The following is a 7,808-nucleotide window of genomic DNA, read 5'->3' on the forward strand; positions in this document are numbered from 1 at the left end:
CTTTCTAATCCTAACACTAACCCTCACCCTCACCCTCAAGCTCAACCTAAGCTTAACCATAACCCTCACCCTAACCCTCACCCTAACCCTAACGCTAACACTCCCCCTCACTCTATCCTTAAATCTAACTCTCACCCTAACCGTAACCCTAACCCTAACCCTCAAACTCACCCTCACTCTAAAGCTCACCCTAAACCTCAACCTAACCCTAACTCTAACCCTAACCCTAAACCTCACCCTAAACCTCACCCTAACGCTCACCCTGACCCTAACACGAACCCTAACCCAAAACCTCACCCTCACCATAAGCCTAACCCTAACCCTAACACTAATCCAAAACCTAACCCTCACCCTCACTATAACCCTAAACCTAATGCTCACCCTAACCCTAACCCTAATCCTCACCATCACCCTAACCCTCACAGTCTCCCTAACCCTCAACCTCAACCTCACCCTCACCCTAACCGTCACCCTTACCCTACCCTCAGCCTAATCCTAACCCTAACCGTAACCCTCACTCTAACCCTAAGCCTAACCCTAACCATCACACTAACCCTAACCCTCACACTAACCCTAACCCTACCCTTCACACTAACCCTCTTTCTAAACCTAAACCTAACAATCACCCTCAACCTAACCCTAACCCTAACCCTCACCATAACCCTAAACCTCAACCTCACTTTCACCCTGAACCTAACCCTAACCATACCCCTCACCCTAAACTTCATCCTAACCCTAACCCTAACCTTAACGCTCACAATAATCCTAAACCTTACACTAAACCTCACCCTCACCCTCACCCTCAGCCTAACACTAACTCTCACCCTAACCCTCACCCTACCCTAACCCTCACGGACACCCTAAACCTCACCCTCAACCTCACCCTCACCCTAACCCTCACCCTCACCCTAGCCCTCAGCCTAACCCAAGCCCTAACCCTAAACAAACACTAACCCTCACCCTAACCCTCACCCTCATGTAACCCTACCCCAAACCCAAACCCTCACCCTAACACTCAAACAAACCCTAACCCTAACACTAACCCTAACACTCACTATAACACTAACTTTAATCCTAACCCTAACCATAATCCTACCCTTATAATAACCCTAAAACTAACCCTAACCCTGTCCCTCACCCTAACCCTAACCCTAACCCTAACCCTCAATCTCATCCTAACCCTCACGGTTACACTTACCCTCACGGTTAAACCTAAACCTAATCCTATCACTCACACTAACGCTAACCCTCACACTATCCCTAACCCTACCCCTCACCCTACCTCTCATCCTAAACCTAACACTAACCCTAACACTCACCCTAACACTAAGCCTAACCCTCACCCTAACCCTAACTTTCACCCTCACCCTCACACTAACCCTAATACTACACCTCACACTAACCTTCATCCTAACCCTAACCCTTACACTCACCCTAACCCTAACCCTCACCCTAACCCTCACCCTCACCCTCACCCTCACCCTCAACCTAGCCCTCACCTTAACCCTGAACCTAAAACTACCCTAACCCTAACACTCACGCTAACCCTAAACCTCACCCGCACCCTCAACCTAAACATAACTCACAACCTAAACCAAACATTAAGCCTTACCCTAACCCTAACTCTCACCCGAAACCTAACTGTAACAATCACCATAAGCGTAACCCTTACCCTAACCCTAACCCATACCCTAAATCTAACCCTACCATTAACCCTAACCCTCACCCTAAACCTAACCCTAAACTTGACCCTAACCCTCACCCTAACCCTCGCCCTAACCCTAACCCAACCCCTAAACCTCCCCCTCCCTCTAACCCTCAACCTAATCCTTACCCTCATCCCCACCCTAACCCTCACCCTAACCCTAACACTAACCCTCACCCTCACCCTTACCCTAATTCTAACTCTCACCCAACCCGAACCCTCAGCCTAAACCTCACCCTCACCCTCACCCTCATCCTAACTCTAAACCTCACGTTAAACCTTAACCTAACCCTAACTCTAACCCTATCCTTAAACGTCACCCTAAACCTCACCCTAACCCTTACCCTCACTCTTACCCTAACCCTAACCCTCACACTAATCCTAAACCTCACCTTAATCCTAACTATACCTCTCACCCTCACCCTCACCCTAAAACTAATATGAACCCTAACCATCACCCTAATACTTACCTGAACCCTCGCCCTCACTCTAACCATCACCGTCAACCTAACCCACACCTTTACCCGAACCCTCTCCCAAAACCCAACCCTCACCCTCACCCAACCCTCAACCTATCCCTAAACCTAACCCTAACCCTCGCCCTAACACTCATGCTAACCCTAAACCTTACTCTCACCCTACCCTCATCCTAACCCTTACCCTCAACCTAACCCTATCCCTAACCATAACACTCACACTAAACCTAACCCTCACCCTTACCCTAACCCTACCCCTCACACTAAACCTAACCGGAATCTTAATCTGCACCCTCAACCTAACCCTTACCCTCAGCCTAACCCTCACCATCACACTAACCCAACCCTAACTCTAAACTTCACCTTAAACATCACCCTAACCTTAACCATCACCTTCATCCTAACCCTCACCCTAACAATTACCCTCACCCTAACCCTAAACCTAACACTAACCCTCACCTTCAACCTAACCCTTAACCTCAGCCTAACCCTAACACTAACCATAAACTTAACCCTCACCCTCACCCAAACCCTCACCTCCCCCCTAACCCTCACCCTACCCTAACTCTCACAGACACCCTAACCCTCACCCTCACCATCACCCTCAGCCTAACCCTCACCCTTACCCTAGCCCTTAGCCTAACTCTAACCCTAACCCTAAACCTCACCCTAACCCTAACCCTAACCCTCACACTAACCCTAACCCTCACACTCAACCTAAGCTACCCCTTACCATAACCCTCATCCTAAACCTAACCCTAACCCTAACCATCACACTAAACCTAACCCTCACCCTCACCCTATCCCTAAACTTCACCCTCATCCTCACTCTCAACCTAACCCTAACCCTAACCCTCACTCTAACACTCATGCTAAAGCTAACCCAAACCCTATCACTCACACTAATGCTTAACCTAACCCTAAACCTCAATCTCACCCTACCCTCAGCCTAAACCTAACCCTAACCCTAACCCTCACCCTAACCCTAAGCCTAACCCTAACCCTCACACTAACCCTAACACTCACACTAACCCAAACCATACCCCTCACATTAACCCTCAACCTAAACCTCACCGTCAGCCTAACCCTAACCCTAATCCTAATCCTAACCCTAACCCTCACCCTTACCCTCACCCTCAACCTCATCCTAACACTAAAGCTACCCTTCACCCTAACCTTCAACCTAAACCTAAGCATAAACCTAACCCTCATGCTAACCCTAGCCCTCACTCTCACCCTCAGCCTAAACCTAACCCAAACCATAATCCTAACCCTAACCTCCCCATCACCCTAACACTAATCCCAACCCTAAACCTCACCTACACCCTAACCCTAAACCTAAACCTAACCCTCACCCTAAACCTAACCGTAACCCTAAACCTAACCGTAATCCTCACCTTAACCCTAACCCTAACCCTAAACCTTACCCTAAACATATCCCTAACATTAACCCTAACCCTCACCCTAAAAGTAACCCTAAACTTAACCCTAAACCTCACCCTAACCCTCACCCTATCCCTTACCCTAACCCTAACTCTCTCCGTCACTCTAACCCTCAAACTAACCCTTACCCTCATCCTCATCGTAACACTCACAATAAACCTAACCCTCACCCTAAACCTAACACTAACCCTCACCCTCACCCTCACGCTCACCCTCAACCTAACCCTAACCCTAACATTAATCGAAACACTAACCCTCACCCTCAACCTAACCCTGACCCGAGTCCTAACCCTCACCCTCACACTCACCCTCACCCTCACCTTAAAACTCAGCCTCAGCCTCAACTACATCATAAACCTTACCCTAACCCTCACCATAATCGTAATCCTGACCATAATCCTAACCCTGACCCACAATCTAACACTCAACCTCACCCTAACCCTAAACTTAGCCCTCACCCTAGCCCTCAGCCTAACCCTAACCCTAACCCTAACCCTCTCACCCTCAACCTAACCCTAACCATAACAATTAGCCTCACCCTCAGCCTAACCCTAACTCTAGGCCTAATCCTAACCCTATTCCTCCCACTCTCCCTCACCCTAATTATAACCCTAACCCTAACCCTAACCCTCAACCTCACCTTCACGATAAAGCTCTCCCTAACCCTAACCTACACCCATACCCTAAACCTAAGCCTCAACCTCAACCTCAACCTAACCTTAACACTCACTCTAGTCCACACCCCAAACCTAACCCTAAACCTAACAGTAATCCTCACCCTCAACCTAACCCTTAACCTCACCCTAACTCTCACCCTGACCCTAACCCTAATCCAAGCCCTAAACTTAACCTTAAACATCACCCTAACCCTCAGCCTAACCCTAACCCGCACCGACATCCTAACCCTCACGCTATCAATTACCCTCAACCTAACCCTAAACCTAACCGTAACCCTCACCCTCACCCTAACCCTTAACCTCACCCTAACCCTAACCCTAACACTCACCCTAACAGTTAACCTAAACCTAACCGTGACCTTAAACCTCACCTTGAAACTAACACTAACCCAACTAACACTAACCCTCACGCTCACCCTAACCCTCACCCTCACCCTAACCCTAACCCTTACCCTCAACCTCACCCTAAACCTAAACCTACCCCTCACCCTACCCCTCAACCTCAACCTAACCCTAAACCTATCCCTCTAGCTAACCCTAAACCTCACCCTCGGCCTCAGACTAAACCTAACCCAAACCCTAAACCTAACCCTAAGCCTAACCCTTACTCTCACCCTAACACTTACCCTCACCATCACCCTCACCCGCAACCTAAACATAAACCTACCCCTCACCCTACAATTCAAAATAAACCTAACCCTAAACCTATCCCTCACGCTAACCCGAACCCTCACCCTCACCCTCAGCCTCAGCCTCAGCCTAACCCAAACCCCAATCCTAACACCAAGCCTAATCCTCACACTAACCCTAACCCCAACCCTAACCCTCACCCTCACCCTCAGCTTCAGCCTAACCCTAACTCAAACCCTAATCCTAACCGTAAGCCTCACCTTAACCCTCACCCTAACCCTAAACCTAAACCTAACCCTCACCCTAAACCTAAACCTCACCCTAAATCTAACCCTAACCCTCAACCTAATTCTAACCCTTGCCCTAAACCTAAGCCTTACCCTAAACCTAACCCTAATATTAACCCTAAACCTCACCCTAAATCTAACCCTAAACTTAACCCTAACCCTCACCTAAACCTTACCCTCATCCTCACCCTAACCCTCACAATAAACCTAAACCTCACTCTATCCCTAACACTAACCCTCACCCTCACCCTAACTCTAAACCTCACCCTAAACCTCAACCTAACCCTAACTCAAACCCTAACCCTAATCCTCACCCTAAACTTCACCCTAACCCTCACCCTCACCCTAAACCTAACCCTAACCCAAACCCTCAGCCTCACCCTAAGCCTAACCCTATTCCTAACCCTAATCCTAAACATCACCCTGACCCTCACCTTCACACTAACCCTCACCCTCAACCTTACCCTCATCCTAACCTTCACCCTGACCCTACACTCAGCATAACCCTAACCCTAACCCTAAACCCTACCCTAAACCTAAGCCTAACCCTAACCCTCACACTAACCCTAACCCTCACACTAACCCTAACCCTACCCCTCACACTAACCCTCATCCTAAACCTAACCATAAAACTCACCCTCAACCTAACCCTAACACTAACACTAACCATAACCCTAAACTTCACCCTCACCCTCACCCTCAACCTAACCCTAACCCTACCCCTCACCCTACACCTCATCCTAATCCTATCCCTAACACTATCACTCACACTAATACTAAACCTAACCCTAAACCTCACCCTCATCCTCACCCTCAGCCTAACACTAATCCTCACCCTAACCCTCACCCTACCCTAACCCTCAACGACATCCTAAACCTCACCCTCACCCTCACTCTAACCCTCACCCTCATCTTAGCCCTCAGCCTAACCCAAACCCTAACCCTAACCTAACACTAACCCTCACCCTAACCCTCACCCTTTCCTAACCCTATCTCTAATCCAAACCCTCACCCAATCACTCAAACAAACCCTAACCCTAATACTAACATCTACACTCACCCTAAAACTACCCTTAAGCCTAACCCTAACCCTCATCTTACCCTTGCAATAACCCTAAAACTAACCCTCACCCTAACCCTCACCCTAACCCTAACCCTAACACTATCCCTCAGCCTCATCCTAACCCTCATGGTTACAATTACCCTCACGGTAACCCTAACCCTAACTCTATCACTCACACTAACCCTACCCCTCACACTATCCCTAATACTACACCTCACCCTAACCCTCATCCTAAACCTAACACTAACTCTAACAGTCACCCCAACCCTAAGCCTAAACCTCACCCTAACCCTAACCCTCACCCTCACCGTCACCCTCACCCTAATCCTACATTTCACCCTAAACCTCATCCTAACCCTAACTCTAACCCTTACACCCACCCTAACTCTAACCCTCCCCCTCCCCCTCCCCCTCCCCCTCACCTTAACCCTCAACCTAGCCCTCACCTTAACCCTCAACCTAAACCTAACCCTAATCCTAACCCTACCACTCAATGTAACCCTTACCCTAACCATTACTCTAAAACTAATCCTCTCCCTAACCCTAACACTAACCCTGACCCTAAGCCTCATCCTACGCGACACGCTTACCCTTACCCTCACGGTAACCGTAACCCTAACCCTAACCCTCACAATATCCCTAATCCTACCCCTCACCCTAACGCTCATCCTAAACCTAACCCTAACCTTCAACCTCATCCTAAGCCTAAACCTAAACTTTACACTTACCCTAAACCTCACCCTCACCCTCAACCTCAACCTATCCCTAAACCTACCCCTCACCCTAACCTTCATCATAACCCTCACCCTCACCCTAACAATCACCCAAACCCTAAACCTAACACTAACCTTAACCCTCATCCTAACCCTCACCCTTACCTTAACCCTAACCCTAACCCAAACTCTCACCCTACCACTCACCCTCACCCTAAGCCTAATCCTAAAACTAACCTGAAATATCACCCTAACCCTCACCTAACCCTAACACTCACCCTCATCTTAACCTCACCTTAAACCATACCCTCACCCTAAATCTAACCCTAACCCTCACCCTAACCCTATCTCTAACCCTTACCCTCAAACTAAACCTCACTCTTACGCTTACCCTCACTGTAACCCTAACCCTAAACCTCACACTAATGCTAAGGCTCACACTAACCCTAACCATACCCCTCACCCTAAACCTCAACCTAAACCTAACCCTAACCCTAACCCGCACACTAAACCTTACCTTCACCCTAACCCTCACCCTCACCCTCACCCTCACCCTAACCCTCACCCTCACCCTAGCCCAAACCTAACCCTAAACCTAACGCTAACACTCACCCTATCTCTAAACCTCAACATAACCCTCAGCCTCATCCTAACCCTCACCTTAACCCTTACCCTCACCCTAAGCCTAACCCTTACCCTAACCCTAACCCTCACCCTAACCCTAACCCTACCCCTCACCTTAACACTCATCCTAAACCTAAGCCTAAATATAACACTAACACTAACCCTAACCCTAACCTTAACACTAACCGTC

This window comes from Dipodomys merriami, unplaced genomic scaffold (genome assembly GCF_024711535.1).
Source record: "Dipodomys merriami isolate MVZ:Mamm:240054 unplaced genomic scaffold, mDipMer1.0.p SCAF_23, whole genome shotgun sequence".
Lineage (NCBI taxonomy): Eukaryota > Metazoa > Chordata > Mammalia > Rodentia > Heteromyidae > Dipodomys > Dipodomys merriami.